The following is a 13,864-nucleotide window of genomic DNA, read 5'->3' as shown; positions in this document are numbered from 1 at the left end:
GAGAGGAGAGGTCGAGGCTCCAGTTACAGCAGTGCAAGTAAACAAACAGTAAATATAAGAATAGTAAGAAAATAAATATACACTTTAGGACCAGGGGTAAAGGGATCAATAACAATTTAAAATTTATATTTTATATTTTGATGATTTAATGTCTCACACACAACCCGTGGAAAGGGGAGGGAGACCTGCTGCCTCCAAATAGAGCACATTTCATTCATAATGTTGTAAATCCAAGCCCATTATGTATTCATGATTTGAATCCTGGGTTGTGTGAAATCCCAGAAATGCACCTTAGACAAAGTGAATCTGTGAACTAAGGTGTAGGTCTATTAGGTTATGTTGTGGTGATCCTCGAGTTGGGGGATTTGTGTTCATACTGCAGTCCAAAATTAAAACTAATGGAAGATGGACAAGAAAAGTTCAAAGCCATCAGGTGCTCAGTTTAGAAAAAAGAGAAAAGAAGAGCAAGAGAAACGAGCAAAGGATACAGGTAAGAAGATGTGTCATCAGAATCAGAATACTTTACTAATCCCTAAGGAAATTATGTGCGTTACAGTTGCTCCGAGAAGAAATGGTAAAAATAGTAACAGTTAGTGATGTGCGGATCGATTCTGAAATATCGATTCCTCCGATACCAATCATTTATGTTCTAGAATCGATTCTCACATTAAAATATCGATATTTTAGTAATTTAGGGTAAATTTGTAGTTAATCATTAACAGGAACACAGTGGAAAGAAACTATATCATTCAGATTGTCTACATTCAAAGGAACTACTTCCTCTTCCGCCTTTCATAGTCATTTGCGAAATTACGGCTGTATAAATGTCTCGCAGCCACTGGCGTGCGCACTCACAACAATGGCTGAGCGTAATTGGAGTCATATGTGGACTTATTTTACCTCCACAAACAGCTGAGACGTGGTTTGCGATACGTGGCAAAAAAGTGAGGTGTTATGGACATACTAGGGAGACATTCAAAAAGGCTGTTGGGGGGATAAATTAATTTTACAGTGTTTATTTATTGGATAAAATACGTTAAATGTCACCGTTATTATTGGCCGGCCCGGAAACAGCGGGGGTTTCCAAATTCAGAGGCTGCTTCCACCTGATGACCCGGAAAGCCGGGTAGTACGTCACGAGCTCCCTCGGTGGAGTGAAACGCCGCCGTCTGTTCCTTGCTATCTAAAATATAACCTGGCACTGGCGTGAACTCTCTACCATCTCACACTTCTGTTTAATCAGTTTTCTGTTTGACGTTTATTCAGCTGTGTGAAAACCCCAGAGGAACCCACCCAATGGATTAATAAAGTTAAATTTAATTTAATCTAATAACTTTAATCTCAGCCAAACCGATTTCCTCACGAACAAATAAACTGGAAAAGCCAAACAACAACATTTTTAAGTTATCAAAGTGACTTATATATCATGTTTAACCCGAGTAACGAAAGACCGCGGGGGTTTGAAAACAATGTGTCGGTCGGCTCAGATATTTCAAGTTTACACAGCTACATTCTCACCTGAAAATATGTTAAAATTGGTTATGAAAATATATTAAAATTCGAGATTCTCCCGGAAAAATCGGGAGGGTTGGCATGTATGGTTGTGGCAACATCACTAACCTTGTCAAACACCTCAGATTAAATCATATCACAGAATATGACAAGCGTATATTGAGGCAAACTGAAGAGGAGTAGAGGGACAGGTGCTGCTAGGGCGAGACAGACGTCTCTCACAGAGTCCTTTAGTGCTGCAGGCAGGCAACGTGTTCAAATAGCGCATAACTTCAGTTTTTTTATTTCTATTTCTATATTTTCATTTCTATATGATTAACTCTGCATTATTAAGTAATGAGAACAAGTAATCTGATATTACGCTATAATTTGAGATACAATAAATAAAATACGTTTTTGTACAAAGTATCGGTATCGGATCAGTATCGTCGATACCACCCTGAATATTACTTGGTATCGGATCGGAAAGGAAATCAGTGGTATCGCACATCACTAGTAACAGTAACAGACTAAACTCCAAACAATACATTATGTTACAGATTTTAATATTAATTAGTCATTGTCAATTGTTGATTTGTCCTGTTCTCAATGTATGACGAATTATGATGGCTGTTTGGTAGCCGTTTGCATACAATGCATACTCTCCCTCTCTTCATGTGTGTGTGTGTGTTTCTCTGGTGAACTTCGACAACAGTTTTATGTTAATGTACAATCCTTAATATGTTTTATGTGTGTGTGTGTGTGTGTGTGTGTGTGGGGGGGGGGGGGGGGGGGCATCAGAGGGAGTGTTCGCCCGGGGCGCCAAACAGGCTAGGACCGCCACTGTTTATATATAAATATATACAGTGGACCCTAGAGACAAAACACATACAAACTCCAAAAAGCACGTACAAATTCCAAGACACATTTCTAGCGTTAACTGAACTTCCAAAGCAGAGCTACCTAGATCACTTAAATTACACAATTGAAAGCATGTGTGTATTGTTTGTGTATTTATACACAAGCACTCATATATATTCAAATAATTAAAAAAAATGTTCATTTACCTGTTACTACCACACACCAAATCCGGTTGTTGGTACTTGCTGGCTTGTGTAGCCACTAGGTAACAAAAGTTCAACACTGCCCCTAGCATTCTGGAGCACTTCTGTTGTCTTTTGTACGTGTTTTGGAGTTTTATGTGTTTTGGAGTTTGTACATGCTTCAGGGTTTGTACGTGTTTTGAAGTTTGTACGTGCTTTGTCTCTAGGGGCCACCGTAAATATACTTTTATTTATTCACTCCACATAAAATGTAATAAATAAATCACATAATACAAAAACCAACTAGTTATCCTTTATCCAATCCTTTATCATCTGCAACTGAAAATAGTTGTGGATGATTACTATACCTTTCTAATGTGACATTGTTGTCCCTGACTCTCTTTCTCTCTTTCTCCCTCGGCTCTGTTCCTGTGCTACTGCGAGTGTAACTACCGCCCCTCCCCCCTCTGCCCAGCGCAAAGCACAAGGCTCGCGTGCGGAGTGTAACGGAAAAAAAGTGCAAGAGAGAGGGTGAGAGAAAGAAAAAAAAAAAACCACGGTTGGCGTCGTTCACGTCAAAGATCCGGCTCTAAGAGCCATTTCGTTCGCGACCGACACATCACTACTGTGGTTCCACTTTACAATAATACCACTTACTGATCATAGAATATCGTAAAGAGAAAAAATTTCATAAATAGAGATTGAAAATGTGACGTCATTCAAGGGTAAAACCGCAAAGAATTCTGGGAACTCGTGGCAAGAGGTACTAGCGCACGCGGGCTTTCAATTGAAATCAGTTACACAGCGATAAAAAGAAACACAAAAAACTGTCAAGAAGCTGTTGTATTATTAACTGCAATAGCCGGTCGCATAGGGTTGCCAACCGTCCCTTAAAAAACGGAATCGTCCCGTATTTAGAAACAAAAGTACACGTCCCGTATTGAGCTGAAAAGGGACGCACTTTGTCCCGTAATACAGTGAGAATCAAAAGTATTCTATAAGTTTTAATGTAATTAACGCTTTGTTTGAAAACATAATTCCCAGCCCCGCTCCTGCTTTGTGACCAATGAGCTGACAGCACACTTATGACAATTCGAGTATGACAATTCAGATTACCGCTCATCTCATTGGTTGAGGAAAGGTCGCTTGCGGAGAAAATACCGGAAGACAACAGATGACCACAACAAAAAGCATGGCCAACGGGGAAACAAACGCCGACACTGCGGTGCAAGTCTCAGACAACAGTACACCTGAAGCTGGGCAAACACTGTGCGATTTTCAAACTGCACGATTGGCTCGCATGGGTTATAAGTTCGTAGGTCACGATGCAGGGTCTCACACTATACGGCCCGATGCTCTGATGCGACCTGAGTGCTCACACTGTGCCTCCATAAAATGAAGGTTATAACAGAAAATCTGTCGCTCGCTCTCCCTCTCTGTCTTTCACTCACACAGACACACACCACCATCAACTTTGCTAAACTGCTAATGAAAAACATGATCAGGCAGCTGTGATTGAGCAGCAATGTAAACCCAACTATTTTCACGGTTGTTGTGGTCGTGATAATTTGGTGATGCCACTTCGAAAAGGCTCAGATGAGCTTTCCAAAGTTCTACAAGTTGTGCCTCCATCGCTTGTGTCCAGATCACACGCTGCACAGCCGTGCTGCTCCGTCTTTTTCACAGACGTTTACGTGTTTGCGCGTGAGCAGTGTGAGCGGCTGCGGTGACACCCTCACGAGCAATTGATGATCGGGAGCTGGTCGTGAGCTGTTAATCGCTCCTCGTTACCCCACGTATACTAGACGATGCACGATGAAGGCCAAAATCGGGCCGATCACCAAATTGGTCGCACGACTCAAAAATCGGCTCAAAATGGGCCAAAAATCGCACAGTGTGAGCCCGGCATTAGACCAGCAATGTTTGTTCCTCTCAGAGAAAGAAAAAAAGGCTACAAAAGTACAGGGAAGAATGGGAAAAGGAAAACACCTGGCTGGAAAAGTGCACGATAACACCTATAAAGCGCACTGCACTGTGTGCCGGCGCACTTTTTCCATAGGCGTGCTTCTAATGGTGGGCACATGAAGAACACGAGGGGCGTGAAAGCTCGGGGAACCCTTAACCAACATTTGTCCACCAGGCCACGGCAGAAGCAGATATGGTATGTAAACACTGGTTTGTTTGTTTTTAAACCCTCTGGTTAAGGTTAAAATGGGCATGTGCAGTGAATATCAGCGCTATGTGGCCAAAAGTGTGATAATATAATTTATTTTGTGTAATAAACAACTGCAAGGATAGATGATTACAACAAATAGATGAGTAATACATAAAAGTAATACATAGATGAATAATGATGATGAGTTATGATGCGTAATCATGGGAACAAGTGGGTTTACAAACGGGAGCAAAAGCTGAAATATGCCTCTACTGAAGCCAATTGCACTAAATGCACTAAATGTGCACTGTTACAAGAATATTTTTCTTTCTATTGTTTTCTATTAATTTATATAATTTTAAGTTAAGCAGGACAGAGTTCTTTTAAAGAAAGATTTACTTTTATTCTCAAAAGTTAAGCATGACAGGCTTCTGTTTAAGAAAGACCTGTTTTATTGTGTTAATGTTGTCATTTTGAGCTAAAAATAAATGGCTAAATGATTTTTGTTTCCCATGTGTTGATATCACAAAGAATACGCATCTACTTAAATCAAATTCAAGTCAAATGGTTAAAAAAATAATTTCACACACAAAAAAAGAGCTAAAAAATTCACCACACTGGGAAGGGTGAAGACAACTGGGTCACCCAGCCCTGGCCACGAGGTGTCCCTTATTTATTTCTCAGGGAGTTGGCAACCCTACGGTCGCATGACAGCCACGGGAAGCCGACGGGTAAAGAGATCGTTGTTATCGGATTACGTCGTTGAAGAGAAATTATTCGAGCCGTGTTTCCGAAGTAAAAAGAGGTGACGGATGGCCTGGATTGCAGCCATTCAAAGACCAAATATAACATCCCAGAACACTCCAGCTCACAGGTTAGTCTGCTCCAAGCATTTCCACAAAGGTCAGTGTTTTGTAGTAGTTAATAGTCATTTTTCATAACATAATTGGTGATATAGGTTACAAGCAAGTCTGGCACTGAACAGAAATTGTGGCGCTATGCTCCTGTGTTTATTGTGCATAAATAGTGAATTGTCCTGACACAATATTGCGTTTCGCTTCATTTATTACCATGGTACATTGACAAAAACATATACTTTTATTCACAGGATAAAACAGGTTTTTTTGTATCACTAATTGCCCAGTACGATTACAGCATACAATATTATTGTCACTGCTACATTTCTGTAATGCGAACCAGAAATTATTTCCACTACTAATTAATTACCGTTGAGCTCGAAGGTCCCATTAATAAACGGTTAACAAATGTGTATTTATGAAGACGATTTGTGAGACTGGTAAACTTATGATACGTACGATGGTCTTTCGTTCTACACGGTGCATTTCATGGTCCTGTACCCATCCGTCGGTAAACTGTACCTGGGCTTGTTGCAGTGACCTGAAGTTACTAAACTTCATGAGTGTATGCACTCACCCCAAGAACCGTATAATGTGGTGAAAGCGTGGTGAAAGTTGGGCAGCACGCTAACGTATTTTGTCCACTCTGTGTGCTCGTAAGGGTATAACCCTTTCACTCCTTTGATTTTTTTCCTCGTATCTTTTCTTTGCCTTTTCATCAAGTCTGTCTTTGTACGGACCGGCATTGTTCTCCTTCGTTTTGTACATAACCTTTTTGGGGGGCAAGAAGGTATTGGAACCGGAGAATGAACGTTTTGCGGTGCTGCAAATGCTTGCATTTGATGCGGTACTTGGATTGTTTTGCCACGAGTTACCGGCATGCAACGCGCGAAAGTCACGTGGTCTGTCAATCTCTATTGACTGTTGCATCAGTGCCGTCCTTTTAGATCACCACATTCAAATTAATTGAGTTCTTTAGTCATTTACCCATTCTTTCAATTCTTAAGATATTTCAATAATGACTTGTACTTTTGTGGTAAATCTATGCCATAGGTACATCATAGCCAGCACTGTAAATTAACGTTTAACTTCACATTTAACTACACATCGCAGTCATGTAGCCCCCAACTATTGTAACTGGCCATCAATATCTCAATTCCTTTTATGCATATTGGCCTACGTTTTGGCCACAGTTTTTCTCAGGATAAGTGCAAGAATAATAATCATCACGTCAATATTAGTAATAACAACTAAACCTGCAATATAAGGATTCACAGATCTCAACAAAATCCTAGCTGGAGATTGCTGAAACTATTGAAACGGATATGAGGACAAAGATGTGGAAAAAGTTGAAGGTATAAATGTGTTTGCCTCTGAATAAGAGGATTTTTTTAAAAAGGGCGATAAAGGAGGAAAAAATTGCGACCAGTGCTTTTGTCGGCCACGTGCATAGATTACATCGCAGAATCTATAAAGACTCTATGCAGCAGTCTTAATCATATGTAAATCAATCATTAGTTGTTATAACCTGTAAAACCTCACAGATGAAGAAACAGTACACTTTATGTGATCCTGCTCACAAGAGCAGAAAACCAGTTCAGATTACTTAATTACAGACAAAAGTTTAAAAAGAAGCAATAGAGCATGTTTTCTTCAATGACTATGATGAATCACAGTAATCCGGTCTTCCGGGTCCAAACTTTGCTTCAGGTCCCAAATTTAAACAAACACAGCGGCATCACTGAGAGTTAAAAACTGTCTAAATTCTTTCCTCTTTAATAAAGTGACCAGTGTGGCTGCTCTACCAGGTGTGACGATGACTTTTAACATTCAGCCATCTATGAGTAACATGATTTAGTTCATAGTTAGCAGACAGTTAGCTCACTAGTGACAGGGGGTTTCTGAAAAATTAAAACGTACAGCTCTGCTATCACTTCCGACACATAATGAGGACAGAAAACTCAACAGCAGCTGGGGCATGAACGCTAACTTTTTTTCTACTCGATAAAAGTTAACGCGAGGATTCCTGATGGTTACGGACAAATGCAATCGCATGGCAGGATGCTGTGAACGGACCAAACTTCGGTCAGGAGAATAACTAAGATAATCCATCCACAGCATTAAAACATGTTTTAAAAAAGCCTAAAACGAAGAGTAGTTTGGACCCAGGGCTCATACGTCATCACTTAAGAACCGAATACTCTGGTTACTGCTTTGCCATTTATTTATTTCCTAAGATCCTGTACATCTGGCCTTACTACTACTAATATATAGAAAAATTTCATGCATATATCCTAGATTCTTTTATATTTCATACCTTTAGAATAATGTATTAATCCATATTGTACAGTCCTATGGCAAGTAAACACACAGACATTCTGTTCTGATGCGCACTAACTCGTAGATCTTCTGAATGGCAATAAAAGCTGTATACTCTACCTGGACAAGAATTTGATTATTGTCCTTTTGAGGACAATCACAAAGATCCTCCTGAAGTAAAAAGCCCATATTTTCTGACTTTTATCAGAAAGAATTGGTTCTGTGTCACTGCATGATGCCTAAAATTGTTTTACCATGTGATCGATTTAAACATTTAGCAAGTAGAATTTAAGTGTGTGTTTTATCTTTTGTTTTTTTCAGTTACATGTTTATTGCACCACTTTACATAATGTCCTGCACTGAACAGGAGTCCTTGGCTTAAAGATACATGTCAGCAAGGTGGTAGTAGGGATTTATAGCCGAGAAAAACTCTTGAGAAATACCTTGCTTACATTATAGCCTGGAACTTTTGTGTTTTAGGGTCAGAGCATGTCTGGTTTCTTCCCAGATGCTTGCAAAGAGCTTTCATTAAACTGAAAATTGCCTTTGGATTTGGTGATGGCGTTGTCAGTGGCGACATCTTGTCAGTCACCACCTTTTTGTTTATCGCTGCAAAGTCATTGCTCTGTTGAGTCAGTGACACCTCTATAATGTAGCATCAGCAGACACGCAGTCGGTGTGTCAACACTGTGAGGACGGTGTCATCTTTCTGTGCCCGAAGTTCTCTTTTAAATGCTGCCGCATAGCTGAATCGAGGACGAGTGGAAGGATAAATAATACAAATAAGACATAACCGATAATTTAAGAGGCCAGCAGATCATGCAGGCTTGAGTTGAAATGTCAAAGGTGCCTTGCTTTTTCTTTTATTAAGATGAACACTACTAAGCTGGAAGCTTACTTGACCTGTTACTTTTCTATGCGTGCATTCAGTGTCATTATTTATTTGACATTTTACTGCATATCTTTAAATGCCAATGTTTTTCTGCTGGTATTCAAGAGACGTGTGAAAGGTGAGTACACATACTACACTGTTTCTAATGCAGGTTTGAAAATAATCACGCTGAACTGTGTTAAAACTACTATTTCATATTAGTCCATTTTTATATACCATTTTAACTTTTTTTTTTGAAGATCAGTACACCTGCAAGTACATCATCTAGAAGATCACTGCATTCATTAAATCCAGTGCATAAAGAAAATAACAATTGGATTGATTCATGTGCAGTAACTATGAGAAATAATGGTAATAATGATGTATGTACTCATTACCAGGGTTACTGAATGCATCTCCACTAATTAGCAGTCTCCTGGGGGGCTGTGTTTCACTGGCAGGTTCAAAGCTAATGACAGCATGTCAAAGGGAATCACATGCACTGATTCTCTGATTAATTATGTACTCTGGAGAAAAAAAACGAGATGGACATAATATACTGTAATTGATATGTGGCAAGCCAATATAGTCGACATGGCTCTAAAACTTCTGCTTAACCACAGCTGAGTATTCACATCACCGTGCAGCACATCTGCCTCTTGCACATCTGCACAGGACACCATAGAAATCAAGACACCAAGCCTCCAAGCTAATGTCTGGTGGTCTATTTTTTTTATCCTGCTGTTGTTCTTACCCCTTAAATCTGAGTTTTTCTTCTTAGTGGCTCATCCAGAAAAACAAAAACTACTTCTCGCCAACAGGGATTCATTGTGATGTCAAACAAGCGGTTAGCGAGACTTTTTCACATGCAGTTCTTCACCTGTCTCTTAAATTCTCTTCACTATATACACCAATTATCTTTGAGTCCAAACAACTTTCAGCTACAGTCCCTGCACTGGATCAAATTCCCTCAGGTTTAATTAACGATGATCAGCTTAATAATTTTATATATTTTCCCCCCACAGGCGCATATAATTGGGCGATTTTGACGCTGGGGAACCTTCCATCAGAGAAATCTATGGTCTAGCCCTCATTAAGGAACTCGGAGCTCAGCAGGCTTCTCGTGTTGAAGTCTTAGAGTAAGAAGGTGCTGCAGAGAGCTCAACACCTAAAACTCCCACTTAGGAAACCAGCTTTAATTAGCTAATGAATCTGGAGCTCCTTCTGCCAACCTTGGACCTTGTGCTGAGACACAGAAAGACCGTTTACTATGTTAGACTTATCACATGCAATTAAAATCAATGTCTTGTGCCCTGTACAGCAAAACCACTTTTTAATTAGATAATTGCTCCGCTGTCTCTGTTATTGTTGGTAACTCATGAATCATTCCTGAAACTCCAAAGGGCACAATGTATTGATTTACTGCCAACAAAATCCGGCTTCATGATTGATGTTGTCACGCTGACGGCACACAAAGGCCCAGTAACATTTTCCAACCAAGTTTACCAAATCTATAAGCATAAGAAATTATCTTTGGTAGCCATGAGTAGAATATTTCTTTTCTTGTACATTAAATTAGAATAAAAGATGTTAAGTTGTGATGACCCCATATATCATCGCTGTTCAAGTTTAAGTTCCCGGTTATTTATTTTAAGTACTTCAAAGCACTTTTAAAGGGAATCCTTTTTGGCAAATGTGGTTTTTTTTGTTACTAAAATTGAATTACATCCTCAATTGCAATAGTATCAACATCAGCACCACTGCAGACAGACAGGCACACGGCTCCATTTCTCCCTAACAGTTGAAGTAGTTAACATTCATAACACTGAACAACAATTTTGGAGGAATTTAAAGAGGTCAGTAAAGCTCCCATTTTATAAATATTGAAGGATTAAACCGTTATCATAAATGTTAACCTGGCAAGCGCACACATTTACATTAGCCTTTTACCCATTAGCAATAATCTGTTAGCCACATTACCCACCTGTTATCATTAACATAGCAGCTAGCAGACTCAAGTTAGATAAAAGATGAGCAGAAAATTCAGAGTTTGGAGAAATAATAAAGAGCAAAAAAGAGTGATTAATCAGACAGTTTCAGGCCTGACCAGCAGAGCTGAAGAAGTGAAGAGCTACGGACTGAGGCAGAGCAGTGAACAGTGGACGAGAGAGAGGCTGGAGACAAATGTAGACAAGATGATAAACTTAAATTTTTCTACATTTAAGAAAATTTATTATTTATTGTATTAAATTTATTGTTTAGTTGTAGCTACCTGTAAGATCAGCTTTAAAATGCAGACAGTGACTAGTTTACTAGTGATTAATTAAAAAGCCTTCAATTAATCCAAAATGCTGCAGCAAGAGTACTGACAGGTACTAGAAAGAGAGAGCATATTTCTCCTGTTTTGGCTTCCCTTCATTGGCTTCCTGTTAAATCCAGAATTGAATTCAAAATCCTGCTCCTCACATACAAGGTCTTAAATAATCAGGCCCCATCTTATCTTAATGACCTTGTAGTACCATATCACCCTATTAGAGCACTTCGCTCCCGCTCTGCAGGCCTACTTGTTGTTCCTAGAGTATTTAAAAGTAGAATGGGAGGGAGAGCCTTCAGTTTTCAGGCCCCTCTTCTGTGGAACCAGCTTCCAGTTTGGATTTGGGAGACAGACACTATCTCTACTTTTAAGGTTAGGCTTAAAACCTTTTGCTAAAGCATATAGTTAGGGCTGGACCAGGTGACCCTGAATCCTTCCTTAGTTTTGCTGCAATAGATGTAGGCTGCCGGGGGATTCCCATGATGCATTGAGTTTTTCCTTTCCAGTCACCTTTCTCACTCACTATGTGTTAATAGACCTCTGCATTGAATCGTGCCTGCTATTAATCTCAGTCTCTCTTCCACAGCATGTCTTTATCCTGTTTTACTTCTCTAACCCCAACCGGTTGCAGCAGATGGCAGCCCCTCCCTGAGCCTGGTTCGGCTGGAGGTTTCTTCCTGTTAAAAGGGAGTTTTTCCTTCCCACTGTTGCCAAAGTGCTTGCTCATAGGGGGCCGTGTGATTGTTGGGTTTTTCTCTGTATCTATTATTGTACGATCTACTGTACAATATAAAGCGCCTTGAGGCGACTGTTGTTGTGATCTGGCGCTAGTTCAAGCTTACACAGTCACTGCTAGTGTTGGTCAAGTTACTTGAAAATAGTAATTAGTTACTAATTACTGATTACTTCTCAAAGAAAGTAATCCCATTACTTTATTGTTTACTTATTTTCAAAAGTAATTAGTTACTTTATTACTTAGTTACTTTTTAAAAACATGTCATTGTCATGAGACACTCTCACAAACAAAACCACAGTTTAGTAATGCAGTAATGCAGCATGCTTACGGGAAAGTAACAGTAATCTAATTACTTTTTGTAATAGTAATCCCTTACTTTATTCATTACATGAAAAAAGTAATTGGATTACAGTAACACATTACTTGTAACGCATTACTGCCCAACTCTGGTGAGTGCTCTGTTTTTTATACCTCCTTTATTTCAGCGTAACTAATACCACGCTTTATTCAAAGTTCATTTTTAACTTTTCCATAATGCTCTCCTTCTAGAATGATTTCATTATTTAGATCAGTTAGGTATTGTGTTGTTTGCTGTACTGTTTATTAGTGAGTTCGTAAATGTAGTTTGACAATCTGTAATAAAAAATGTCTAATAAAATTGTCTAAATAATTTTTTTTTAAAAGTATAATAAAACTATTACTTAATCTGAAATATTTAATTTGTTAACTGTAAGTTATAAATGAGGAAAATTAGATGAGTCGAAATTTACTGAAATGGTGCTGAAAACAGTATCAAGTATGTTCCAGGGTATTGGTATTAAATATGAAATTCTAGTATCGTGTCAACCCTAATACGAATACATCTCAGTAACTAGTTAGCTTAACACAAACTGCATCCCAAGATAACACAGTCAGCATCTTTACAGTGATTTGTGTGACTCTTCTTGAACCAGTTTTAAGATATTTCTTAAGAAATACGCTCTTAAGCAAGAAACTGTTGGGTCTGCACAGGAAGGAAAATTACTCTTCTTCTTGAACAGGCATAATAGGATGTGTTAATAGTGAGGTTCCTGCACCTTTTTGTTTTTAACGCAGAGCTGATTGTTTTCATCATTTGACATGCAGGAAAACAATATTCTCATGGAACTTTATTGAGAAAACAAACAAACTGTTGGTTATTGCACAGGATCTATGTGTTAGCAATTGGATTATATGAAATTGTAGACAATATGTGCTTTAATTCACAAACAAGTACAATTGTTTTTTCCTGATTAATACTCAGGAATAGTCCCGTGTATTAAGTGAAACTATCAGGCAGAGCTATCATTACTCCTGTCGCTCCCTGTGTTCTCCCTAAGATGACTCCCTTTGACTTCAGTCGAATCAGAGCCAAGCCGTACCGGCCCAGAATGGCAGGCACAGGTCTCAGTGGCAGCCTGGCGGAGCTCCTTTAGTCTGTTCAGCCAGCTGTGAGAGGCTGCAGCGTGCTCTGAAGTCCAGCATTGGAAATGTGCCCTGAGCGAGCCACATTATAAATTAGTCAGGATAAGTTAAGGGCAGCATGCGTTAGGCTATCCCCCGTGGTTATCAGCAGAGAAGAACCTGCCTGAAGGTTGGCGCTCTTAAATCTTTTACCACTGCTGCTGAGGCAGCCCAATCCACACATGGACTGGAGCCATCAGTCAGCGCCAATGCTCGCAGCTAATGGGTTATTCAAGTTTTCCAGAATATAAAACAGCCATGCTTATCTAAATCAAGCATGAAAAACAGCACTTGCTGCTACAGTCTCTAGTTAATTTCTGTACAAGAAAAGCATTTACAGTGACTGGCTAACTGGGGAGAAAATCTGGTTGAATTCAGGCTGATGGTGTATACCTCTTAATCAGCCTTTACAAATTTTGACTGTGAATAGCATTGATGGGACAAGTAACTCAAAAGTAATGTGACAGTGACCTTTCATTGAACCCAAACCTTGAATAAGAATGGTAGCATTCAAGAAAGACAAGACAGATCTAAAAAAAGCAGATAAAATACTAGTCCTGGTTTATTTTAAGCTCGTTTTAATTCCAAAAGACAGC

At 39.3% G+C, this 13,864-nt stretch overlaps 1 protein-coding gene across 2 annotated transcripts in view; it reads left to right on the top strand.

Annotated features, from left to right (window-relative positions):
* Nucleotides 1–13,864, top strand: part of b3gat1a (beta-1,3-glucuronyltransferase 1 (glucuronosyltransferase P) a) — a 95,024-nt gene that overhangs the window by 45,430 nt on the left and 35,730 nt on the right. The window lies entirely within an intron of this gene.

This window comes from Neolamprologus brichardi, chromosome 14, assembly GCF_056152115.1.
Source record: "Neolamprologus brichardi isolate AB-2024 chromosome 14, ASM5615211v1, whole genome shotgun sequence".
Taxonomy (NCBI): Eukaryota; Metazoa; Chordata; class Actinopteri; order Cichliformes; family Cichlidae; genus Neolamprologus; species Neolamprologus brichardi.
This window is presented reverse-complemented; position numbering and strand designations above follow the sequence as displayed.